Source organism: Leucoraja erinacea, chromosome 34 (assembly GCF_028641065.1).
Source record: "Leucoraja erinacea ecotype New England chromosome 34, Leri_hhj_1, whole genome shotgun sequence".
Classification (NCBI taxonomy): domain Eukaryota; kingdom Metazoa; phylum Chordata; class Chondrichthyes; order Rajiformes; family Rajidae; genus Leucoraja; species Leucoraja erinaceus.
Window position 1 is genome coordinate 18,587,161 of NC_073410.1, and position 27,713 is coordinate 18,614,873.

At 45.8% G+C, this 27,713-nt stretch overlaps 3 non-coding genes across 3 annotated transcripts; 1 reads left to right on the forward strand and 2 right to left on the reverse strand.

Annotated features, from left to right (window-relative positions):
• Nucleotides 1-9,922: 9,922 nt before the first annotated feature.
• trnav-aac (transfer RNA valine (anticodon AAC)) lies at nucleotides 9,923-9,995 on the reverse strand. Its single transcript has one exon. It is a non-coding gene; the product is annotated as a tRNA-Val (tRNA).
• Nucleotides 9,996-11,267: 1,272 nt separating this feature from the next.
• trnav-aac (transfer RNA valine (anticodon AAC)) lies at nucleotides 11,268-11,340 on the forward strand. Its single transcript has one exon. It is a non-coding gene; the product is annotated as a tRNA-Val (tRNA).
• Nucleotides 11,341-26,017: 14,677 nt separating this feature from the next.
• Nucleotides 26,018-26,090, reverse strand: trnav-aac (transfer RNA valine (anticodon AAC)). The gene has a single exon. It is a non-coding gene; the product is annotated as a tRNA-Val (tRNA).
• Nucleotides 26,091-27,713: the final 1,623 nt, after the last annotated feature.

Genomic DNA, 27,713 nt, shown 5'->3' on the forward strand with positions numbered 1-27,713 from the left:
AAAGAATTTCACAGATTCGCCGCCCTTTAGGTTACGTTTCTTATTCTCACGTGTACCAAGGTGCAGGGAAAATGCTATTTTTTATATGTTACCGAAACAGATATGACATGCTATACATGAATTCAGTTAAATATGACTATTGAATTTAAGTAAAGTACATCCGTCTGAAGAGGTTTGTCGACACAGGTTTGGTGGCCGCCTAGAAAAAGGGGAGATGCAACGAGACCCGGGTGTCATGGTACACCAGTCATTGAAAGTAGGAATGCTGGTGCAGCAGGCAGTGAAGAAAGCAAATGGTATGTTAGCATTCATAGCATAGAGCAGGGAAGTTCTACTGCAGTTGTACAGGGTCTTGATGAGACCACACCTGGAGTCTTGCGTACAGTTTTGGTCTCCTAATCTGAGGAAATACATTATTGCCATAGAGGGCGTACAGCGAAGGTTCACCAGATTGATTCCTGGGATGTCAGGACTTTCATATGAAGAAAGACTGGACAGACTCGGCTTGTACACACTGGAATTTAGAAGATTGAGGGGGGATCGTATAGAAACTTATAAAATTCTTAAGGGGTTGGACAGGCTAGATGCAGGAAGATTATTCCCGATGTTGGGGAAGTCCAGAACTAGGGGTCACCGTTTAAGGATAAGAGGGAAGACTTTTGGGACCGAGATGCGAAAATCATTTTTTACACAGTGGTGAATCTGTGGAATTCTCTGCCACAGAAGGTAGTTGATGCCAGTTCATTGGCTATATTTAAGAGGGAGTTAGATGTGGCCCTTGTGGCTAAAGGGATCAGGCGGTATGGAGAGAAGGCAGGGATGGGATACTGAGTTGGATGATCAGCCTTGATCATATCGAATGGCGGAGCGGGCTCGAAGGGCCGAATGGCCTACTCCTGCACCTATTTTCTATGTTTCTATGTTTCTATGACCCGAAACATCACGGATTCATTTTTCTCCAGAGATGCTGCCTGTCCCGCTGAGTTACTCCAGCTTTTTGTGCCCATCTTCGGTTTATACCAGCATAAGCAGTTCCCTCCTGCACACCACGAGGATCAGTGGTATACTTCGTCACATGAGCACCAAAAGAGGGCTTCTGACGTTTAAGTAAGTTATGGTTAGCCATTTGCCCCGTGTTTTGCAAGTGATTAAGATAGATGAGATATGTCATCCATTAAATTCAATAGAGACAAACTGATGCACCATATGTCTGATCGGTTTGTAATAAACTTAATTTCACTGAACCTTTGTACAAGTGACAATAATAAACCAACCCGTAAACCATCATGGATGTGCCGAATGCAGATGACGTGAAATCAAACGTTATATTCTACTCCTAACCTTTGAAAACAACATCTGGACGATTATCTGCCTTTGTCTGGAGGCAACGTGGGATGTGAATAAAGCTACGATTTCAAAGATCTTCGACATTCTGTGTCTTACTCGTCTCTTTAGGATGTCTCAACACAGCTCTGGGACTGTCCGGTTATCTACTCGGTGAGGCCACTGACCACCGACAAATTTGTAGTTTCTCTCCGGCATTTCTGCTCCCTTGCCTTGATCTCGGTCACGGCCTTCATACAAGGACTCGTCAGAAACAAAGCGGGTAATATTTATGACCACAGGATTTATAGTGGTGAGAGAACGGCCGGATCATAGGAAGACACAGTCCTCAAAATGAAAGCGTCGAGTGAGTCGGAGAGTGGAAATGGAAAATAAAGTTGTTGTGTAGAGGCCACGCTGAAGTCGTTACATCAGAAAATTGTGGTGGCTAAAGAAGAATTTTTTGAACGGGAAGTTTTGCGATGTCCACATGATAGCGGCATCTCTGGGTGATGCTTGCTCTGAAAAAGAGACATTGGGAACAAATCACGAGCGCATGGGGCACACGACAACTAATTTTCACGAACTTCCGATCTGGAGTACAATTGTCCCCAATGAAGAAGCAAAATCCCAGCGTGAACTGTTGCGGATGTGGGACATACATCAGGAGCTATTCTGTCCCCTTGCATGTGTGGCTGTACACGAAGTGACAGATAGCTAAACAGGTGTACTTGGCACTGAAAGCGTTAAGTGATGACTTAGACGTGGAAATACTGTTGAATTTCATTTATTTGTTTGTCTTTATCAACTTGCTTTGTAATGCTTCCGTAACTCTTTTTTCTGAAACTGAAATTAAAGACAGAAGAAAACTTCCTTAAACCGTGTAAAAGATGACGTAAATACACAAATAGCTACTTAACATTACATAATGGAGATGTATGACTACGCTGCACATGGCAACAAAGGCTTTGGGGAATTATCTATTATTTTCTTAAAATATGAATTAAAACAACATAATATGCATCAATAGTCATCCCTAAACAGGAAACATGAAATGTAAACTTACAATGAAGCTTCTCCAAGGCTCAACACGGGCAGCTGGCAATGGATTTAACAGAGAGGGCTTCAGATCACATTGCTGTCCACAATCCCAATACAAAATGGCCTGTCTCATCCATGAGTCCAATCATGTGATCACATGCAACGAGAAAATGGAGACCAAGAGTGGCCGTAATCTTTTAAGCAACCACTAGGAGGGGCTAAAATATACTTTGCTTACATGTAACATCACATATTGATCACAATACCACTACCAATTCTCTAATTACAGTCAGTTACAAACTATTTACGACCAAGTAACAAAATAAGCAAGGAACTGCCCATGGTAGAGGCTTAGGATGGCATAAACACCACTACTTCAGTTACCGGCCTGAGGAAGGTCTTAATAGTCTCTCCTTTGGTCACCTTCAGCTCAAGCTTCCTGACATTACATCGTCGTCAGGGTGAGCCTTGGTAACGAGAGCCATGGGCCATTGGTTCCTTTCACCTGGGAGTCTGTGAGCAGCACCAAGTCTCCTTCCTTGACATTGGGCTGACAGTCTTGCCACTTGCTTCGGCTATGTAGAGTAGAAAGACATTCTCGTCTCCATTTCTCCCAAAAGGCATTTGCCAAATGCTGGAGTCTTTTCCACTGCTGACGATATAGATCTGCATTTTCAAAGGTCCCGTGTGGAGGAGATGTGGTGCCACCCTTCTGTGTCAGGATCGTGGCTGGGGTCAGAAGAAAGGGTGATTCTGCATCAGCTGAGATAGGTGCGAGAGAGCCTTGCATTTATTATTGCGGTAACATCAGCCATAAGAGTCGAAAGCACTTCGTGAGTAAGATGTTAGGAGCTAGTCTGAGAAAGCATGGAGTCAAGGATCCGTCTTGAAACCCCGATCATTCTTTCCCACACTCCCCCCATATGGGAAGAGTGGGGTGGGTTGAAAAGCTACGTGCATCCTTCCTCATTAAGATACTTTGAGATGTTATTCTCATCTTGTAGGATGATTTGCAGCTCTTTGCAGGCTCTCTTAAAATTCGTCCCACAGTCAGAGCGGATCACCTTTACTGGACCACGCACTGCAAAGAAACGTCGTAGAGCATTGATGAAGCTTGATGTGTCCATCGACTCAATCAGCTCGATATGAACAGCACGTATGCTTAGGCATGTGAACAATGCAGCCCACCTTTTGCTATTCGCTGCACCTCCTCGGGTACGGCGAGTGGAGATATTCCAGGGGCCAAACACATCCAAACCCACGTTTGTAAAAGGGGGTTCTGTGCTGAGACGATCAGATGGAAGATCTGCCATTTTCTGTACTGCTGTCTTTCCACGGAGTTTGATACATGTGACACATCTATGCAGATTGCTGGCAATGCATCTCTTAGCTCCCACAATCCAGATACCATCTGTGCGGATAGCGCCCTCGGTGAAGATTCTGCCTTGATGTCTAACTCTCTGATGGTAGTGATTTACAAGTAAGCTGGCAACATGGCTGCGACTAGGAATGATGAGAGGGTGTTTTTCCTCTATCTCAAGTGGAGCGTGCTGAAGCCAGCCTCCTATTCTCAAGAACCATTACCATCAAGGATCGGATTGAGCTTCTTTAGGGAACTGTTTTTGGGAATGATCCTTCCTTTCTCTAGACAGGACACCTCAGTTTGGTATACTTCCCTTTGTACACATCTGATAATGACAGCCTTTGCTTGTGACATGACATGGGCGCTAGCTTGGCTTTAACCATTATGAAACCAATGTGGCATTTTCCCTCAACATCCACCACTTTAAGGTATACCACAGCTGCAATGGCCTTTATGGAAGCGTCTGAAAAGATGTGGATCTCTGTAAGTTGAGCACCGGCAAGGGATGATGTGGTGTTTGTCACGGCTTAAGGATAAGGGGGAAATCCTTTAAAACCGAGATGAGAAGAACTTTTTTCACACAGAGAGTGGTGAATCTCTGGAACTCTCTGCCACAGAGGGTAGTTGAGGCCAGTTCATTGGCTATATTTAAGAGGGAGTTAGATGTGGCCCTTGTGGCTAAGGAGATCAGGGGGTATGGAGAGAAGGCAGGTACGGGATACTGAGTTGGATGATCAGCCATGATCATATTGAATGGCGGTGCAGGCTCGAAGGGCCGAATGACCTACTCCTTCACCTATTTTGGCCTCTATGTTTCTATGTTTCTATGTTTGCTCGAGAGGTTTGAAACTGTTCGAGATCTTGCAGTGAATCTCTCCAAGCAATCCATTCTGCTTCCTTTTCAGATGGTAGGGGAGCATCCCAGTCGCTGGCGTCGCTCATGATCTGACGTAGTAAGAGTTTACCTTGGATGGTAATAGGAGCCACAAGACCAAGTGGATCGAATAGGCTATTAATGGTTGCAAGCACTCCTCTTCGAGTGAATGGCTTCTCCCTGTTAGCAACATGGAATGTGAAGGTGTCATTTACACGGTTCCAGCTTAGCCCTAGTCTACGTTATACAGGAAGGGAGTCAATGTCTAAGTCAAGGTCTTTCAAGTCCTTTGCATGGTCCGTTGATGGAAATGCCTGCATGACGACTGTGCAGTTGGATGCTATCTTATGAAGCCTCAAGTTAGAGATGGCGAGCATACCTTGTGCTGCTTTCAATAAATTGATGGCTTCAGTTGCAGATGGCAGTGACTTTCGTCCATCATCAGCATAGAAGTCCCTGTGTATGAATTGCTTTGCATTTGCACCGAACTCGTCGTCTCCATGTAGAGCGGCTCGTCGTAGTCCATAGGTAGCAACTCCCGGAGAGGGACGATAGCCGAATACATGGACTTTCATCCTATATTCCTCAACTTCTTTGGTGATGTCGTTGTCTTTGAACCAAAGGAATCGGAGAAAGTTCCTGTGGTCCTCACTGACGACAAAGCTGTGGAACATTTGTTCAATATCCGCTGTGACAGCTACTTGCTCACACCTGAATCTGATCAGTACTCCCAGCAAAATGTTGTTTTAGTCTGGTCCTGTCAAGAGCACATCATTCAATGGGACGCCAAGATGTGGAGCACTGGAGTCAAACACGACGCGGATTTGACCAAGCTTACGTGGGTGGTACACACCAAAACTGGGAAGATACCAGCATTCTTCTCCGTCGTGTAATGGTGGAGCCACTTCAGCATGTTCTTGGTCAACGATTTTCTGCCTGAAAGCCAGAAAATGTAAGCTTGGTCAAATCGGTTTATTTTTCAGGTTTTCGTTCCAGAGTACGACAGAGGCTGATGAAGCGGGTCAGAGCTTGGTCTCTGTTGTTGGGCAGCCGTGGCCTTGGTGTACGAAAGGGAAGAGGAGCCACCCAACTGTTGGCATTATTCATGAACATTTCCTTGTCCATCAACTGAAAAAACCGTTTGTCCGCAATAGATGGGGCAACCTTGTTGTCATCCTCTGTTCTTACAAAGATCTCACTTCCTAGTGAACAATCATCAAATTTCTGAACTGTGCTGTCAGAGAAATTAGAGTGTTGTAGGTTTTGGGAGCTGAGAGGGCGTGTGCCTGTCCTTACGGTGAGCTTCTCTTTCAGAACAAGATGGTTGGGGCATGGGCTGAAGTTAGAGTGACGGTCATTCTCCAGAACGTTAGTACGATCTGTGATGACTACCTTTGGTTTGTGAGCAGCATCCAAACAAACGTCTCCAACTATTCCCAGCCAAGGTCGAGTCTTTCGGCATAGGGAGCGTTGTTTGGCCCATTATGTTGGTCTCTTACTTTGTGGACCTGCAAGACATCTCGGCCAAGAAGGAGCAGAATTTGTGCGCCAGGGTCGAGTTCAGGGATGAGGTGAGCAATAGCCTCAAGGTGGGAGTGGTGTTTGGCAGCCTCGGGAGTACGGATTTCTGATCTATCATCTGGCACATGGTTGCACTCGATGAGTGTGGGGAGATGCACACTGAGACTCCCATCTACAGACTGAGCAACAAAGCTGGTTCCTGTTCTCCCAGACATCTCTGTTACTCCAGCACATGTGCGCAGAGTGTAAGGAGAATTTGCGCCCCCGATGTTAAAGTGGTCAAAGAACTATCACCGAGCGAGAGACCTATTACTTTGGTCGTCAAGTACAGCATAGACTCTCATTGGCCTGTCTGGTTGTCCTTTAGGATGTACCTTTATGAGGCAGATTTTTGAGCAAGAGCGGGAGTGATTGGCTTCACCACACACTTCAGTGCATTTGGAAATTATGTCAGGATAAACCTCTTCCCTTTTCTCCCCGCCATCCACAAAGTCGTGGTCTTTGATGGTCCATGGAGTTGGTCCCGGATGAAGAGCTGTGACGTGTTTATTGCTGTCACACTCTTTGCACTGAATAGTCATTTTGCAATCTTTTCCCCATGTGATTGGTTGAGGAGCAGCATTTGAAACAAATCCCTGTCTCTTTAAGAAATGTTTTGCGTTCCTCTAGTGTCTTGGCTCGGAAGCCTCTGCGTCGCTTAAGGGGATGAGGCTTATTGTGAATCGGGCACTGTCCGTCGACATCCAACTTGTTAAAGGCAGTCTTGGTGGCAGGTGCTGGCATGATCTCTGTTTTGTGGGATGAGACTTGGCCTCTAGCGTAAGTGTACTTCTTCACAGGAATGTCTGGTTTTCCTGCTGTCATGCCAGAGGAGCTGAGTGTGAAACTCGGATCATTACGAGTCTGGGCCTCTCTGCAGACAAAATCAATGAAGAAGGAGAATGGTGGAAACGACGATGTTGTAGCTTGTACGAACTGCCTTGTGTTATCCACTTTTCTTGTAGCCCATATGGCAGTTTCTCTACAATTGGATTAACACCCCGAGATGTATCCAAGTAGACGAGCCCAGATAAATAACCGTCTGATTTTGCTGACTCCAACTCTCGTAGCAGATCGCCCAGCTCCCTTAATTTGAGGGGATCCTTATACCAATCTTGGGGAACCTCTCAAGTTTGTCCAAAAGCCTTCTCAATTGTTTCTGGTGCCCCATAGCACTCCTCAAGACGCGCCCATGCCGTCATAAGCCCAGAGGCAGAATCACTGACATGAACAGCTCTGATTCTCCTAACCTGCTCTGATGATTGAGGGCCTAACCATTTGGTTAAAAGGTTAAGCTCTCCATTACAGATGAGTCTCAGTCCCTCTATGACATTCATGAAGGTGAATTTCCAACCCCAATAATTTTCCGGACGGTCGTCGAATTTGTTCATCCCAGAGGTAAGAAGCTCGCGACGAGCCATGTATATGGCAAAATCATCCATAGGTGTGTGATTAGGAGCAGATGACATAGCTTACATCCCAAGAGAGGGTGTATGAGGTCCCTTCAAGGGTGAGAAGCTGTATGGATGGGTCCCAGGATAATGTTGGACAGCTGGCAGATTCATGCTGTTTACTCTGGGGTAGTTAGCATGTTGCTTGACGTGAGCTGGAGTGATGTCTGGTGCATCTGCAGCTGTGCTAATGGGATGTTGCTCTCTATCTTGATGTGGCAAAACGTGAAGGACATCATGTGGCTGACCGGGTTTGGTGAGAGACTCAAGACTGGGCATTGGTAGCTGACTCCTTGTAGAATGACATTCAACATAGTCGGTTGTTCTTTTCTTAGCTGAGTCATGGGGGATCTCTGCAATTCTCATTGCCACAGAGTTTGCTTTAGATTCCAATCCTGCGGCAGCAGATTCCAGAACCTCTGCCTAGGCTAAGGCAGCTGCAACCTCTTTCTCTTGCTTCAGTGCGGTTAGTGCAGCTTCCATGCATGCCTCTTCTAGCTTTAGATGGGCCTTTTCAACCATGAGCTCAGTCTCTTTTTTAACAAAGGTGGAGCGAGCGCGTACTGCCTCAGCTCAGGCACGTGCTTTAGCTGCTGCTAAGCATGGTGCAGATTTGCTAGAGCTGCTAGAAGAACTAGCAACAGATCTGCTCATGTATGACTTTACAGATGAATTTTCAGATTCAGCTTTCTATTGATCTTCTGTGTTTGCCTTGTCGTCCATCTTGTGTGTGCTCTTATTTGGTGTGGAGGGTGCAGTGAAGATGCAACAGGGCAGTTAAAGATGACCAGCTGCCTCTGTTAACAGGAATTGCTGTGTTGACCCCGCCATGATGCCGTTTTTCACTATTCTGTCCCCTTGCATGTGTGGCTGTACACGAAGTGACAGATAGCTAAACAGGTATACTTGGCACTGAAATGGTTAAGTGATGAATTAGACGTGGAAATAAAGTTGAATTTCATTTATTTGTTTGTCTTCATCAACTTGCTTTTTACAATGCTTCCATAACTCTTTTTTGTGAAACTGAAATTAAAGACAGAAGAAAACTTCCTTAAACCATGTAAAAGATGAAGTAAATACACAAATAGCAACTTAACATTACATAATGGAGATGTATGACTACGCTGCACATGGCAAAAAAGGCTTTAGGGAATTATCTATTATTTTCTTAAAATATGAATTAAAACAACATAATATTCATCAATTGTCATCCCTAAACAAGAAACATGAAATGTAAACTTACAATGAAGCTTCTCCAAGGCTCAACGCGGGCAGATGTCAATGGATTTAACAAAGAGGGCTTCAGAGCACATTGCTGTCCACAATCCCAATACAAAATGGCCTGTCTCATCCATGAGTCCAATCATGTGATCACAAGCAACGAATGGAGAACAAGAGTGCCGCAGGTGGCCGCATCTTTTAAGCAACCACTAGGAGGGGCTAAAATACACTTTGCTTACATGTAACATCACAGGAGCACTAAAGGCGATGTAACGCCTGGCTGGGTCATGTTGGATATGGCAATGACTCGGGATATGTGCAGGGAAATGGCGGGAAGAAAGTCAAGGTGGTCTGCAGATATTTGTTTACGCAAAGGACGTGTCCGATATTCTGCTGCCGAAGCTTCGAACGCAATATCCGGCCGATCACCCGATTCTTCAGCTGGCGGAGAATCATAGCTGGAACGTTGGGTCCACAAGGAAATAGGAGAAATAGCACTTCCTGGAACGTTTGCACATCAAACAACCCAGCGATTTCCCTAATTTTAAGGTCTCCTTACATTTCCTCTCCCCCCCCCCCCCCCCCCCCCCCCCCATTTCTCACTCTCAAGCGGAAGGAGTATCTCGACCAGAAACGTCACCTATTTTATTAATCCAGAGATGGTGCCTTATCCGCCTTACTCCAGAGATGGTGCCTTACCCCAGCATGTTGTGCCTATCCCAACGTGAACTATTGCGGATCTATGATGTTCATCGAACACTATCAGAGACAGAACAAAGACATCGACAAAGACATCAAGTCCCGGCAATGCCTCGGGATGGGCGCTGGGAAATGGCGGGAACAACGTCAAGGGGATTCTGCGTAGAAACTGCAGATGATTGTTTACACAAAATGATACAACGTGTTGGAGTAACTCAGCAGTTCAAGCAGCATCTTTGTAGAACATTAATTGATGATGTTTTTCGTCGGAAACCTTCTTCTGACCAGAGGATGGATGTGGGTGGAGCAGCAGCTGCTATGTTTAATTGAAAATCGTCCGCTTGTCTCCATGTCACATCACCTGATTTTAGTAAAACCAACATTTCAGAATGTTTCTGCCTGGTTTCGAACCAGGGACCTTTCGCGTGTTAGGCGAACGTGATAACCACTACACTACAGAAACACAGTCCCATGCTAAATGGTGACTGGAGTATCAGATCGTGAAGCCGAATCCGTACCTCACACTGCCCTCCGTAACTCTCACTGCCTGATGGCAGGTCGCTTCTGGGTCGCCGCCCAGACAGTTGAAATGTCAAAAGTAACATCTGTATCACTAAATTATTTAATCCATTGAACCATTTCGCACCAGACCAACACCAGGATATAATATGGCTGCAATATAAAGTGTCCCCTGCTGCAGCTGGGAATATGGGCAAGATCGGCTGTTAACAAACAGCAGAACTACTGTTGATGTTTACACCAAGTACTTTGGCAGCTGTTGTAAAATTTCATGGCAGCGGTCAGAAATCTTCTCAAACGCTACAACCGAAGCCTAGTGCTTACTTGGATCTCGGAGATGCACAATCAAAGAAAAGCAGGGAGAACAGCTTATTGAGCAATTTGATTTGTAAATTGGCAAATTAGGCAATTTATCAGTCAATTTAAGCAAAACTGCTCCAGGGGAGCGACCGTGAGTGAAGTGCCATGAGAGAAAATGGCGAGTCTTTGGCTCGAGAGTCTTCGTCGGAGAGGCTGAAGAGAGGAGACTACGCAAAAAGCTGGAGAGAACGATACACAGTGAACACATGACGGGAAAGGTGGTGACATCGGTGGTGGGGAAGATGCTGGAGTCAATTATAAAGCATGAAATAGCGGCGCATTTGGATAGCAGTAACATGATCGGTCCGAGTAAGCATGCATTTCGGAAGGGGATATCATGCTTGACTATTCTGGATTTTTTTGAGGATGTAACTGGGAAAATGGACAAGCGAGAGCCAGTGGTTGTAATGTACCTGGACTTTCAGAAAGCATTTGTTAAGGTCCCACATAGGAGATTAATGGTCAAAATTAGGGCACGTGATTTTGGGGGTAGAGTGCTGACATGGATAGAAAATTGGTTGGCAGACAGTAAACAAAGAGTAGGACTTAACGGGTCCCTATCCGAATTGCAGGCAGTTACTAGTTATGTACCGCAAGGCTCGGTGCTGGGACCGCAGCTATTTACATTATACATCAATGATTTAGATGAAGGGATTCAAAGTAACATTAGCAAATTTGCAGATGACATATACATGGGTGGCAGTGTGAGCTTTGAGGAGGATGCTATTAGAATGCAGGGTGACATGGACAGTTTGGGTGAGTGAGCAGATGCATGGCGAATGCAGTTAATGTGCATAAATGTGAGGTTATCTACTTTGGTAGAAAATACACGAAGGCAGACTATTATCTAAATGGTGCTTCTGTAGTGCAGTGGTTATCACGTTCGCCTAACACGAGAATGGTCCCTGGTTCGAAACCAGGCAGAAACATTCAGAAATTTTGCTTTAGAAACATAGAAACATAGAAATTAGGTGCAGGAGCAGGCCATTCGGCCCTTCGAGCCTGCACCGCCATTCAATATGATCATGGCTGATCATCCAACTCAGTATCCCGTACCTGCCTTCTCTCCATACCCCCTGATCCCCTTAGCCACTAGGGCCACATCTAACTCCCTCTTAAATATAGCCAATGAAGTGGCCTCAACTACCCTCTGTGGCAGAGAGTTCCAGAGATTCACCACTCTCTGCGTGAAAAAAAGTTCTTCTCATCTCGGTTTTAAAGGATTTCCCCTTTATCCTTAAGCTGTGACCCCTTGTCCTGGACTTCCCTAACATCGGGAACAATCTTCCTGCATCTAGCCTGTCCAACCCCTTAAGAATTTTGTAAGTTTCTATAAGATCCCCTCTCAATCTTCTAAATTCTAAAGAGTATAAACCAAGTCTATCCAGTCTTTCTTCATAAGACAGTCCTGACATCCCAGGAATCAGTCTGGTGAACCGTCTCTGCACTCCCTCTATGGCAATAATGTCCTTACTCAGATTTGGAGACCAAAACTGTACGCAAAACTCCAGGTGTGGTCTCACCAAGACCCTGTACAACTGCAGTAGAACCTCTCTGCTCCTATACTCAAATCCTTTTGCAATGAAAGCTAACATACCATTCGCTTTCTTTACTGCCTGCTGCACCTGCATGCCTACCTTCAATGACTGGTGTACCATGACACCCAGGTCTCGCTGCATCTCCCCCTTTTCCAATCGGCCACCATTTAGATAATAGTCTGCTTTCCTGTTTTTTGCCACCAAAATGGATAACCTCACATTTATCCACATTATACTGCATCTGCCAAACATTTGCCCACTCACCCAGCCTATCCAAGTCACCCTGCAGTCTCCCTAGCATCCTCCTCACAGCTAACACTGCCCCCCAGCTTAGTGTCGTCCGCAAACTTGGAGATATTGCCTTCAATTCCCTCATCCAGATCATTAATATATATTGTAAATAGCTGGGGTCCCAGTACTGAGCCTTGGGGTACCCCACTGGTCACTGCCTGCCATTGTGAAAAGGACCCGTTTACTCCTACTCTTTGCTTCCTGTTTGCCAGCCAGTTCTATATCCACATCAATACTGAACCCCCAATGCCGTGTGCTTTAAGTTTGTATACTAATTTTTATGTGGGACCTTGTCGAAAGCCTTCTGGAAGTCCAGATACACCACATCCACTGGTTCTCCGCTATCCACGCTACTAGTTACATCCTCGAAAAATTCTATAAGATTCGTCAGACATGATTTACCTTTCGTAAATCCATGCTGACTTTGTCCAATGATTTCACCACTTTCCAAATGTGCTGCTATCCCATCTTTAATAACAGACTCTAGCAGTTTCCCCACTACCGATGTTAGACTAACTGGTCTGTAATTCCCCATTTTCTCTCTCCCTCCCTTCTTAAAAAGTGGGGTTACGTTTGCTACCCGCCAATCTTCAGGAACTACTCCAGAATCTAAAGAGTTTTGAAAGATTATTACTAATGCATCCACTATTTCTGGAGCTACTTCCTGAAGTACTCTGGGATGCAGCCTATCTGGCCCTGGGGTTTTATCGGCCTTTAATCCATTCAATTTACCCAACACCACTTCCCGGCTAACCTGGATTTCACTCAATTCCTCCAACTCCTTTGACCCGCGGTCCCCTGCTATTTCCGGCAAATTATTTATGTCTTCCTTAGTGAAGACGGAACCAAAGTAGCTATTCAATTGGTCCGCCATATCCTTGCTCCCCATGATCAACTCCCCTGTTTCTGACTGCAAGGGGCCTACATTTGTTTTAACTAATCTCTTTCTTTTCACATATCTATAAAAACTTTTGCAGTCAGTTTTTATGTTCCCTGCCAGTTTTCTTTCATAATCTATTTTTCCTTTCCTAATTAAGCCCTTTGTCCTCCTCTGCTGGTCTTTGAATTTCTCCCAGTCCTCCGGTATGCTGCTTTTTCTGGCTAATTTGTACGCATCATCCTTCGCTTTGATACTATCCCTGATTTCCCTTGTTATCCATGGATGTACAACCTTCCCTGATTTATTCTATTGCCAAACTGGGATGAACATTTTTTGTAGTTCATCCATGCAGTCTTTAAATGTCTTCCATTGCATATCCACCGTCAATCCTTTTAGAATTAATTGCCAGTCAATCTTGGCCAATTCACGTCTCATACCCTCAAAGTTACCTTTCTTTAAGTTCAGAACCATTGTTTCTGGATTAACAATGTCACTCTCCATCCTAATGAAGAACTCAACCATATTATGGTCACTCTTGCCCAAGGGGGCACGTACAACAAGATTGCTAACTAACCCTTCCTCATTACTCAATACCCAGTCTAAAATAGCCTGCTCTCTCGTTGGTTCCTCTACATGTTGATTTAGATAACTATCCCGCATACATTCCAAGAAATCCTCTTCCTCAGCACCCCTGCCAATTTGATTCACCCAATCTATATGTAGATTGAAGTCACCCATTATAACCGTTTTGCCTTTGTCGCACGCATTTCTAATTTCCTGTTTGATGCCATCTCCAACTTCACTACTACTGTTAGGTGGCCTGTACACAACACCCACCAGCGTTTTCTGCCCCTTAGTGTTGTGCAGCTCTACCCATACCGATTCCACATCCTCCAAACTAATGTCCTTCCTTTCCATTGCATTAATCCCCTCTCTAATCAGTAACGCTACCCCACCTCCTTTTACTTTCTGTCTATCCCTCCTGAATATTGAATATCCCTGGATGTTCAGCTCCCAGCCTTGGTCACCCTGGAGCCATGTCTCCGTGATCCCAACTATATAATAGTCGTGGGGTTAGATAGGTCTTTGGGGGGTAGATAGAGCTCAAGGGGCTAGTGGAATCAAGGCATATGGGGAGAAGGCAGGCATGGGTTATTGATTGAGCATGATCACAATGAATGGCGGTGATGGCTCGAAGGGCCGAATGGCCTCATCCTGCACCTTTTTTCTATGTTTCTATGTGTCATGTTGGGAAAATGGGAAGTACAGTGGGGTCTGGGCGTCCTTGTTCACCAGTCAATGAAAGTGAATATGCAAGTACAGCAGGCAGTGAAGAAACCAAATAGCATTTTGACATTTTTAGCAAGAGCAGTATAGGAGCAAAGAGGTACTTCTGCAGTTGTACAGGGCCCTAGTGAGACCACACCTGCAGTATTGTGTGCAGTTGTGGTCTCCTAATTTGAGGAAGGATATTCTTGCTATTGAGGGAGTGAAGCGTAGGTTTACAAAGTTAATTACCGGGATGGCAGGACTGTCATATGCTGAGAGAACAGAACGGCTGGGCTTGTATTCTCTGGAGTTTAGAAGGATGAGAGTGCATCTTATTGAAACATATAACATTATTAAGGGTTTGGACACGCTAGAGGCAGGAAACATGTTCCCGATGCAGGGTCGTGCAGAACCAGGGGCCACAGTTTAAGAATAAGAGTCGTGAGTCTATGGAACACTCCGCCTCAGAGGGTGGTGGAGGCCGGTTCTCTGGATACTTTGAAAAGAGAGGAAGATAGGCTCTTGAAGATACCGGAGACGGGGGGTATGGGGAGAAGGCAAGAATGGGGGTACTGATTCGGTATGATCAGCCATGATCACGTTGAATGGCGGTGCAGGCTCGAAGGGCCGAATGGCCTACACTTGCACCTATTCGCTATTGAAGCCGAAAATTTACTTATATGCAAGATCGAATTGTAAAAGTAAAAGTAAAGTAAAAGTAAACTTTATTGTCAATTCAAATAGTGCCGCAAGTAGTTACACAGGGGATTGAAATTGCGTTTCCCCATACTCCAAATGCGCAAGTAACATTTATAACACAGACAGACTATATACCAATAAAGATAGACAATGGACATATACATTATATAAAATATTCACAGTGTGCCAGAGTGTAGTAAAATTTTGAGGTATGTTATTAAGGTGCAATAATAAAAGGTGCAATATAGAAAAGTGCAAATAGCATACTGCAGACATTGAGTTAAAGTTATTTTGATAGTCAGTTGGTCTTTGTTTGTGTAATGTTCATGGAATTTTCTTGAGTGTGTTGAGTAGTCTGAGAGAAAAAGCTGTTTTTGAATCTGGTGGTTTTGCTCCGCATGCTGCGGTAACGCTTGCCGGATGGTAGGAGGGTGAACATTTTGTGTGCTGGATGGGTGGTGTCTTTGATAATATTGGTTGCTCTCTTGCGACAGCGAGATGGGTATGTCCTGGATTGCTGGTTCGGGTGATCTGGTGATCTTCTCCGCTGTCCTCACCACTCTCTGTAGGACCTTCTGGTCAGCAGCAGAGCAACTGCCATACCAGACCGAGAGACTGCTGGTAAGAATGCTCTGAATTGCACCCCTGTGAAAAGTGGTGAGGGCAGAAGGGGGGAGGTCGGCTCTCCTCATCCGTCGAAGGAAGTGGAGGCGTTGCTGTGCTTTCTTGACTAGGGAGATGGTGTTGGTGGACCATCTGTGATGTGCACTCCCAGGAACTTGGTGCTTTTCGCAGACTCCACTGCACTGCCATTGATGGTGAGTGGGGTGTGTGCTGTCTGTTTCTTCCTGAATTGGTGATCGAAGGAGCTAATTTGCAAATGACACAAAGCTGGGTGGCAGTGTGAAATGTGCGGAGGATGCTATGACAATGCAGTGCGACTTGGACAGGTTGGTTGAGTGGGCAGATGCAGGTTAATGTGGATAAATGTGAGGTTATCCACTTTGGTAACAAAATCAGGAAAGAAGATTATTATCTAAATATAGTCAAGTTGGGAAATGGGGAAGTACAACGGGATCTGGGGGGGGGGGGGGGTCCTTGTTCATCAGTCAATGACAGTAAGCATGCAAGTACAACAGGCAGTGAAGATAGCGAATGGCACGTTGCCCTTCATAATAATCTGATAATCCTGTCAATATTTAGCAATGGATAATGTTTCTGTAGTATAGTGGTTATCACGTTCCCCTCACACGTGAAAGGTCCCATTTTCGAAACCAGAAACATTCAGCAATCTCGCTTTTTGTGAAACCAGGTGATGTGACATGGAGACAACTGGGCGATTCTTCAAATAATCACAGCTGCTGTTCCACCACAAGCTGTCCCTCATCTTGGCTGAAGGAGGTTTCCGACCCAAAACATCACCTATACAGGCCCGTACGAAGCATTTCAAAAAGGGAGGGGGGGGGGGGGGGGGGGTGGCATGACAGGATTACAAAAAACTTAATGTGAAATAATGTGCGCGTTGCGTGAAGTCCCTCGATGCCAAGGTTTTTAGATGCTCTCTGATGCATTCTGAACCTTATTTTGGAACATTTATGCACCAAATGTATGACCAATATTTCAGAAATTAACAGGAACCTGAGTGGTAGCTTTTTCACACAAAGGGTGCTGGGGAGCTGCCAGAGGAGGTAGTTAAGGCTGGGACTATCCTACTGTTTAAGAGACATTTGGACACGTACATGGATAAGACAGATTTAAATCGATATGGGCCAGAGGCGTGTCAGTGGGACTAGTTTAGATGGCACATGTCGGTCGGTGTGGGCAAGTTGGGCTGAAGGGCCTGTTTCCACACTGCATCATTCTATGACTAAAAAGTGAAGAAGAAAAAAATGCATGTAGATAAGTAGAGCAGATTTGAAAGACGAATGAAATGTAAAGGCAGAGGGAGGTTTATGGGTGGAAAGGAACATAAGAAAAGTGGGGGAAGAGTGGGCTTGGGCAGATGGGTGAAGGCAAAATAGTCACAAAGTGCTGGAGCAACTCAGTGGGTCAGGCAGCATCTGCAGATAATATGAATAGGCGACACTTCACAGAGTGCTGGAGTAACTCAGCGAGTCAGGCAGCATCTGTGGAGAACATGGATAGGTGACATGTCACAGAGTGCTGGAGTAACTCAGTGAGTCAGGCGGCATCTCTGGAGAAATGGTATAGATTATATTTCGGGTCAAGACAGTTCTTCAGTAATATTCATGATGTGCCATGCATAGACATTCCTGAAAGTTACCCAAACCATCGTGAGCTACTTTGTTACGGTGCTTGCCCTCTCCTATAACATATCTGCTGCCTTGGGTGATGCAGGACAGGACACAAGCTTTGGGACACAGTGTGAAGCTGTTGCCGTCTGTCCCAGCCTGGTAAAAACCTGGATGGAGTGGATTTGGAGAGGATGTTTCCACTAGTGGGAGAGTCTAAGACCAGTGGCCACAGCCTCAGAATTAAAAGACATCTCTTTAGGAAGGAGATGAGCAGGAATTTCTTAAGTCAGAGGGTGGTGAACTGTGGAATTCATTGCCACAGACAGCTGTGGAGGTCAAGTCAATGGACATTTTTCAGGAGGAGATTAATATATTCTTGATTGATACGGGTGTCAGAGGTAATGGGGAGAAGGCACGAGTATGGGTTTGAGAGGGAATGATAGAGTTATAGAGTGATATAGTGTGGAAACAGGCCCTTCGACCCAGTATGTCCCATCTGCACTAGTCCCACCTGCCCACGTTTGATCCCTATCCATTCGAACCTGTCCTATCCATGCACCTGTCTAACTGTTTCTTAAATGTTGAGATAGTCCCTGCCTCAACTACCTCCTCTGGCAGCTTGTTCCATACACCTACCATCCTTTGTGTGAAAAACATACCCCACAGATTCCTATTCAATCTTTTGCCCTTCACCTTAAACTTATGTCCTCTGCTCCTCGATTCACTTACTCTGGGCAAAATACTCAACCATATCTATTCAAATCATCATTTTATACATCTCTATTAGATCATCCCTCATTCTCCTGTGCTGCATGAAATAGTCCCAGCCTTCTCAACCTCTCCCTATAGCTCTGGCTATCTAGTCCTGGCATCATCCTCATAACTATTCACTGTACCCTTGCCAGTTTGATGACATATGTCCTATAACATAGTGCCCAGAACTGAACACAATACTCTGAATGCGGCCTCACCAACTTCTTATGCAACTGCAACATGACCTCCCAACTTCTATACTCGCTGAGCCTGACCCGCTGAATTACTCCAGCACACTGTGAAACGTCACAGTACAGGGGAAGATTGGCATGTTTGCTGATGATACAGAAGTGAGTGGTTTTGCAGATAGTGAATATGGTTGTGAAAGATTGCAGCAGGATCTGGATCAATTAGCCAGGTGGGCAGAGGAATGGTAGATGGTTGCATGGTTCCTTGAAGGTCGTATGGTATATCAGGTGGTCAAAAAGTATTTTGGCACTTTGGCCTTCATCAGTCAGAGTATTGAGTATAGAAGTTGGGAGGTCAAGTTGCAGTTGTATAAGACTTTGGTGAGATCGCATTTAGAATATTGTGTTCAGTTCTGGGCACCATGTTATAGGAAATATGTCAAACTAAAAAGATTACAGAGATCCCCATTCTGGATCAGTCCAATCAGGGTTGTGTCATCCGCAAACTTGAGAAGCTTGACAGGGGTGTCTGTGGAGGAGCAGTCATTGGTGTGGCGAGAGTAGAGGGGAGAGTACGCATCTTGCGGTGCTCCTATGCTGAGCGTTTGCGGGTCCGAGATATGCTTTCCCGCCTCACATGCTGCTTCCTGACTGTCAGAAAGCTGGTGATCCACCGACAGAGGGTTTCAGGCACAGTCAACGCAGAAAGTTTGGAGCTCTGGCACAATGGTGTTGGATGCAGAGCTAAAATCAATAAAACAAAATCCTCGCATAGGTTCCCTGGTGGTCTAGGTACTGGAGGATGAAGTGCAGGCCCAGATTGACGGTGTCATCCACAGATCTATTGGCCCGATATGCAAAATGCAGAGGGTCCAGCAGAGAGATTGTGATATTTTCCAGCTTGGCCTGCACAAGCCTTTGAACGGTCTTCATGACTACAGATGTCAATGCGACAGGCCTGTTGTTATTTGGACCAGTAAGCCTTGCCTTTTTGAGTACAGGGACAATGGTGGAGACTTTGAAGCAGGCAGTGTCAGTGCATCTTTGCAGCGACTGGTTAAAAATGAGTAATTGGGTGTGAAGTGGTGATTGGAGTGGGATGGGTGTTGAAGGGCCCAGTCTTTTCAGACTCAGGTCAGGCTGTGAGTAGGTGTGAAGTGTTGGGTGGGGTGGGGAAGGGTCCACTCTTTTCATACTGGAGTCTTGCCTTAAATAGGTGTGAAGTGGTGAATGGGAAGGAGAGGGTGCAGGGTCCATTCTTTGTAGACTGGGGTCTGGCTGTGTTTGTTGGGGAGGGGGTACCAGGGTTACATTTCTGATTTTCAAACCTGCAGTAAAACTCATTTAGGTCGTTCGTCAGCTGACGATTGTCCAAAGAGCGGGGGGCTTTCCTCTTATAGCTGGTGATTTCTTGCATGCCCTTCCAAACTGAAGAGTCATTAGCTGAGAACATGCTCCTCAACTTCTCAGAGTACCTTTCCTTGGCAGCTCTGATTCCTCTTCTCAGCCCTTTATCAATTAGGCTATATTTTAACTCTTTAGAGATTAGGCTATCGGTTTGATGCATATTTACCCCCCAAACCCCCCCCCCCCCCCCCCCCCCCCACTCCCATCTCGAAATTGAATTGTTACATCTGTATATAATGATCCCATTAAAATGTGTATTTATGTCACAAACTATGGAATTCATATTTGTCATTATTGTTATCAAGGTAAAGAAAGCAGTTCCATTTGTTTGATATTATTTGATATTGTTTATATATTATTCATATGTAGGAGAAAATATAATAGCTCTAAAACCTACCTTCATTTTGCAATCTCACTAAAGATAATCCCCCTTTCCCTCTCCCCTCCCCCATCTCTCTCTCCCCCCCTCCCTTCCCCTCTCTCTCTCCCCCTACCCCCTCTCACATCCCCCATCTTTCTTGCGGGGGCGAAGATGAAGGTGGCGCGGGCCCAGCGGGCGGGGGGGATGAAGGTGGTGTGGGCCCAGCGGGGGTCAGTGGGGGGCGTGGCGTGGGGCCAGCGAGGGTCAGCGGAGGTGGCGTGGGTCTAGCGTGCGTCAGCGGGGGTCAGCGGGGGTGGCGTGGACACAGCGGGGGTGGCGTGGGCCCAGCTGGGGTGACGTGGGCCCAGCTGGGGTGGCGTGAGCCCAGTGGGGGGTGGCGTGAGCCCAGTGGGGGTGGCGTGAGCCCAGCGGGGTGCTGTGGGCCCAGCGGGGGGGGTGGCGTGGGCCTAGCGGGGTAGACGTGGGCCCAGCTGGGGTGGCGTGGGCCCAGCTGGGGTGGCGTGAGCCCAGTGGGGGTGGCGTGAGCCCAGCGGGGGTGCCGTGGGCCCAGCGGGGGTGGCGTGGCCCCAGCGGGGGTGGCGTGGGCCTAGCGGGCGTCAGCGGGGGTGGTGTTGGGGGGAAGATGGCTTGGGCCCGGGCGGCGGGGGGAGGCGACGGGAGCTGTTGGGTTCAGATTTAGCCACTCTTTCCCGGCGACGGGAGAACAGAGAACTGGCCGTTTCCAAAGTGGAAACGTTGATTTTTTTTTCCGCCATTAAAAAAAAAATGTTTTTCCGAGTTAAAATATTAAATCGTGATTTTTTCTTAGGGGGGGAAGGAAGGGGGGGACTGCGGTAGCACCCAACGCACCCCCCCCCCCCTTCAGAAGGCCATGCTATACATGTTCTCCAAAGAAGCTGCTTGAACCGCAGTGTTGCTCCTGCACTTTGAGGAATCATGAGGTTCTGTTCCTTCAATTTCCGATGTGGCCTCACGGTGCCGGCTCTGATTTGGTACTTACATCCCACTGTGTACATTCACCTCCAGACAAAGGGCAGGACAATCGGTCGGATGGTGTGTTCAAAACTTGGTTGTGTTCTTCATTAGGATGGGGAGTGACAGTGTTAATTCAAAAACAATGGTTCTGAACTTAAAGAAATGTAACTTTGAGGGTATAAGACGCGAATTGGCCAAGATTGACCGGCAATTAATTCTAAAAGGGTTGACGGTGGATATGCAATGGAAGACATTTAAAGACTGCATGGATGAACTACAAAAAATGTTCATCCCAGTTTGGCAAAAGAATAAATCAGGGAAGGTAGTACATCCATGGATAACAAGGGAAATCAGGGATAGTATCAACGCGAAGGATGATGCGTACAAATTAGCCAGAAATGCCGGAGGACTGGGAGAAATTCAAAGACCAGCAGAGGAGGACAAAGGGCTTAATTAGGAAAGGAAAAATAGATTATGAAAGAAAACTGGCAGGGAACATAAAAACTCACTGCAAATGTTTTTATAGATATGTGAAAAGAAAGAGATTAGTTAAAACAAATGTAGGTCCCTTGCAGTCAGAAACAGGTGAGTTGATCATGGCGAACAAAGATATGGCGGACCAATTGAATAACTACTTTGTTTCCGTCTTCACTAAGGAAGACATAAATAATTTGCCGGAAATAGCAGGGGACCGCGGGTCAAAGGAGTTGGAGGAATTGCGTGAAATCCAGGTTAGCCGGGAAGTGGTGTTGGGTAAATTGAATGGTTTAAAGGCCGATAAATCCCCAGGGCCAGATAGGCTGCATCCCAGAGTACTTAAGGAAGTAGCTCCAGAAATAGTGGATGCATTAGTAATAATCTTTCAAAAATCTTTAGATTCTGGAGTAGTTCCTGAAGATTGGCGGGTAGCAAACGTAACCCCACTTTTTAAGAAGGGAGGGAGAGAGAAAATGGGGAATTACAGACCAGTTAGTCTAACATCGGTAATGGGGAAACTGCTAGAGTCAGTTATTAAAGATGGGATAGCAGCACATTTGGAAAGTGGTGAAATCATTGGACAAAGTCAGCATGGATTTACGAAAGGTAAATCATGTCTGACGAATCTTATAGATTTTTTTCGTGGATGTAAGCGTGGCGTGGATAGGGGAGAACCAGTGGATGTGGTGTATCTGGACTTCCAGAAGGCTTTCGACAAGGTCCCACATAAGAGATTAGTATACAAACTTAAAGCACACGGCATTGGGGGTTCAGTATTGATGTGGATAGAGAACTGGCTGGCAAACAGGAAGCAAAGAGTAGGAGTAAACGGGCCCTTTTCTCAATGGCAGGCAGTGACTAGTGGGGTACCGCAAGGCTCAGTGCTGGGACTCCAGCTATTTACAATATATATTAATGATCTGTATGAGGGAATTGAAGGCAATATCTCCAAGTTTGCGGATGACACTAAGCTGGGGGGCAGTGTTAGATGTGAGAAGGATGCTAGGAGACTGCAAGGTGACTTGGATAGGCTGGGTGAGTGGGCAAATGTTTGACAGATGCAGTATAATGTGGATACATGTGAGGTTATCCATTTTGGTGGCAAAAACGGGAAAGCATTATCTAAATGGTTGAGAAAGGGGGAGATGCAGCGAGACCTGGGTGTCATGGTACACCAGTCATTGAAGGTAGGCATGCAGGTGCAGCAAGCAGTAAAGAAAGCGAATGGTATGTTACCTTTCATTGCAAAAGGATTTGAGTAGAGGAGCAGGGAGGTTCTACTGCAGTTGTACAGGGTCTTGGTGAGACCACACCTGGAGTATTGCGTACAGTTTAGGTCTCCAAATCTGAGGACGGACATTCTTGCCATAGAGGGAGTGCAGAGACGGTTCACCAGATTGATTCCTGGGATGTCAGGACTGTCTTATGAAGAAAGACTGGATAGATTTGGTTTATACTCTCTATAATTTAGGATAATGAGAGGGGATCTTATAGAAACTTACAAAATTCTTAAGGGGTTGGACAAGCTAGATGCAGGAAGATTGTTCCCGATGTTAGGGAAGTCCAGGACAAAGGGGTCACAGCTTAAGGATAAGGGGGAAATCCTTTAAAACCGAGACGAGAATAACTTTTTTCACACAGAGAGTGGTGAATCTCTGGAACTCTCTGCCACAGAGGGTCGTTGAGGCCAGTTCATTGGCTATATTTAAGAGGGAGTTAGATGTGACCCTTGTGGCTAAGGGGATCAGTGGGTATGGTGAGAAGGCAGGTACGGGATACTGAGTTGGATGATCAGCCATGATCACATTGAATGGCGGTGCAGGCTCGAAGGGCCGAATGGCCTACTGCACCTAATGTCTATGTTTCTATGGAATATACTTTATGTTTTCACATCCACTGTAGGTACAGATGGCTTCCTGCACGTCCAGGGAGGTTCGGTGTTCGATCATAAGATCATAGATAAGAACAGACTTAGGCCATTCGGTTCATCGTATATTCCACAGTTCAATCATGGCTGATCTATCTTTCCCTCCTCACCCCATTTTTCTGCGTTATTCCCATAACCTCCGACACCTGTACTAATCAAGAATCAATCTATCTCTGCCTTAAATATATCCATTGACTTGCCCTCCACAGCCTTATGAGGCAAATACTTCCACAGATTCACCGCACTTTAGGTTACGTTTCTTAATGTCACGTGTACCAAAGTACAGGGAAAATGCAACTTTTTGTATGCTACCGAAACAGGTCTGACATGCTATAAACAAATTCAGTTTAGTTTGACTATTGAATTTAAGTAAAGTATGTCTGCTGAAGACGTTTGTCGACCGGAAACGTCACGGATTGCTTTTCTCCAGAGATGCTGCCTGTCCTGCTGAGTTACTTCAGCGTTGTGTGTCCATCTTCGGTTTATACCAGCATATGCAGTTCCTTCCTGCACACCACGAGGATCAGTGGTATACTTCGTCACATGCGCACCAAAAGGGGGCTTCTGGTACTTAAGTGAGTTATGATTAGCTTTCTGCCCCGCGTTTTGCAAGTTATCAAGATAGTTGAGATATGCCATTCATTAAATTCAATAAAGACAAACTTATGCATAGTATGTCTGATCTGTTTGGGTCGCATGCAATAAACTTCATTTCACTGAACCTTTGTACAAGTGACAATAATAAGCCAACCCGTAATCCATCCTGGACGTGCACGAAGCCCTCTGCACATGCAGATGACGTGAGATCGAACGTTATATTCTGCTCCCAAGCTTTGAAAACAACATCTGGCCGATCATCTGCCTTTGTCTGGAGGCAACGTGGGATGTGAATAAAGCAACGATTTCAAAGATCTTCGACATTCTGGATCTAACTCGTCTCTTTAGGATGTTCCTACACAGCTATGGGACGGTCCGGTTATCTACTCGGTGAGGCCACTGACCACCGACAAATTTGCGGTTTCTCTCCGGTATTTCTGCTCCCTTGCTTTGATCTCGGCCACGGCATTCATACAAGGACTCGCCAGGAACAAAGCGGGTAGCGTTTATGATCACAGGATTTATGATGGGTGAGAGAACGGCCTGCGCATAGGAACACACTTAGTCCACAAAGTGCACCTGTATGAAAGGGTCGAGTGAATCGGAGAGTGGAAATGGAAAATAAAGTTGTTGTGTATAGGCCACGCTGAAGTCGTTATATCAGAAAATCGTGGTGGCTAAAAAAGAATTTTTTAAACGTGAAGTTTTGTGATGTCCATATGACAGTGGCATCTCTGGGTGATGCCTGATCTGAAAAGGGAACATTGGGAACAAATCACGAGCGCATGGGGCACAGGACGTCTAATTTTCACGAACTTCCGATCTGGAGTAGAATTGTCCCCAATGAAGAAGCAAAATCCCAGCGTGAACTGTTGCGGATGTGGGGCATACATCAGGAGTACTAAAGGCGATTTAGCGCCTGGGTGGGTGATATGGGATATGGCAATGACTCGGGATATGTGCAGGGAAATGGCGGGAAGAAAGCCAAGGGGTCTGCAGATATTTGTTTACACAAAGGACGTTTACGATATTCTGCTGCCGCAGCTTTGAACACAATATCCGGCCGATCATCCGGTTCTTCAGCTCGAAAATGTACACAATGGGATGTAAGAAACAAATCATTACTTGCACGTTGAGACCGCAAGTAAATAGGAGAAACAGCGCTTCCTATTACGTTTGGACATCAAACAACCTACAATTAGGGATTTCCCTAATTTCAAGGTATCTTTACATTTCCTCTCTCTACGTGCGTCCCCCCCCCCCCCCCCCCCCCCCCCCCCCCCCCCCCCCCCCCCCCCCCCCCCCGTACTCCCCCCACCGTCTTCCTTCCTGTTTTCACTGTTGATGTACCTTCGCTCGCACCTTTTCCACATCAAAGTGCCAACATTGGACCATTGTGGTTACCAACATTCTTTCGTAATCGTGGCCGGCTCTGATTTGTTCCATACGTTTTCATACCACTAGTTTCCCCCTCTCCTCACTCTCAAGCGGAAGAGGGGTCTCGACCAGAAATGTCACCTATTTCTTTAATCCAGAGATGGTGCCTTATCCGCCTTACTCCAGAGATGGTGCCTTACCACAACATTTTGTGCCTATCCCAACGTGAACTATTGCGGATATATGATGTGCATCGAACACTATTAGAGGCAGAACAAAGACATCGACAAAGACATCAAGTCCCAGCAATGCCGCGGGATGGGCGCTGGGAAGTGGCGGGAAGAACGTCAAGGGGAATCTGCGTAGAAACGACAGATAATTGGTTACCACAAAATGATACAACGTGTTGGAGTAACTCAGTAGTTCAAGCAGCATCTTTGTAGAACATTAATTGGTGATGTTTTTCGTCGGAAACCTTCTTCTGACCATAGGATGGATGTGGGTGGAGTAGCAGTTGCTGTGTTTAATTGAAAATCGCCCGCTTGTCTCCGTGTCACATCACTTGATTTTAGTAAAAGCAATATTTCAGAATGTTTCTGCCTGGTTTCGAACCAGGGACCTTTCGCGTGTTAGGCGAACGTGATAACCACTACACTACAGAAACACAGTCCCATGCTAAATGGTGACTGGAGTATCAGATCGCGAAGCCGACTCCGTGCCTCATACTGCCCTCCGTAACTCTCACTGCCTGATGACAGGTCGCTTCTGGGTCACCACCCAGACAGTTGAAATGTCAACAGTAACATCTGTATTAGATTAGATTAGACTTTATTAATCCCCTTATTCAGGGGAAATTCAGATTGCAGCACACTAGTAAAAATACAACATAGCATTCAAGAAGAAATTCAACACCAAAGTATCACTAAATTATTTAAATTATTTAATCCATTGAACCATTTCGCACCAGACCAACACCAGGATATACCACTGCCGCGATATAAAGTGTGCCATGCTGCAGCTGGGAATATGGGCAAGATCGGCTGTTAACAAACAGCAGCACTACTGTTGATGGTACACAAAATTGCTGGAGAAACTCAGCGGGTGAAGCAGCATCTATGGAGCGAAGGAAATATGCGACGTTTCGGGCCGAAACCCTTCTTCAGACAAGTCACTAGTCTGAAGTGAGTCTGAGTGAGTCTGAAGAAGGGTTTCGGCCCGAAACGTCGCCTATTTCCTTCGCTCCATAGATGCTGCTGCACCCGCAGAGTTTCTCCAGCAATTTTGCGTACCTTCGATTTTCCAGCATCTGCAGTTCCTTCTTGAACACGAGCTACTGTTGATGTTTGCACCAAGTACTTTGGCAGCTGTTGTAAAATTTCATGGCAGCGGTCAGAAATCTTCTCAAACGCTACACCGAAGCCCAGTGCTTACGTGGATCTCGGGGATGCACAATCAAAGACAAGCAGGGAGAACAGCTTATTGAGGAATTTGATTTGTAACTTGGCAAATTAGGCAATTTATGCAATTTATCAGCCAATATAAGCAAGGCTGCTCCAGGGGAGCGGCAGTGAGGGAAGTGCCATGAGAGAAAATGGTGAGTCTTTGGTTCTGCGACGAGGCTAAAGAAAGGAGACTACGCAAAAAGCTGGAGAGAATGATACGCGGTGAACACATGACGGGAAAGATGAGACAGTTTGATGCTTGCGTGATGTGGGAGGCCAGGGACACGGATGGAGACTCTGGCTGCTACAACTGTGGCAAGTGCGTCCAGATTCAGCTCCTGAAGGACCCTGTTGGCTGAATGACCTCAGGGCTATCCGGGAAAGCGAGAGTTTTCTATCAATTAATGTAAATGAGATTTTAAAATCATGTTTTATTGTGAATTATTTATAAATATTATTTGGACACTTGGGCCATTTAAAAACGTTAATCATTTATTAAGAAATGGATAGATGTTTAGATCTAGTAATTGAAGTTTGAAATTAGCTACACTTGGGTAACTAACTAATTATATGCTTTAATAGTAAGATTAAACGAGAACTTACCAGTTTGAAGTTTGATCTGTATTTTATGAGGAGTTACGATGAGGGATTACGTGAAGAAGCCCGCCCCAGGACGCATTGCGGCATAACTTCAAAGCAGCGGTGTGGAATCACAGACAGACACGTATTTGAAGTAACATAGTAAAGAATAAAGAGACATCAATTATCAGTTTGATCCATGTAATGAGGGTGGGAGCGGAGGGCACGTAATCCCTCATCGTAACTCCTCATAAAATACAGATCAA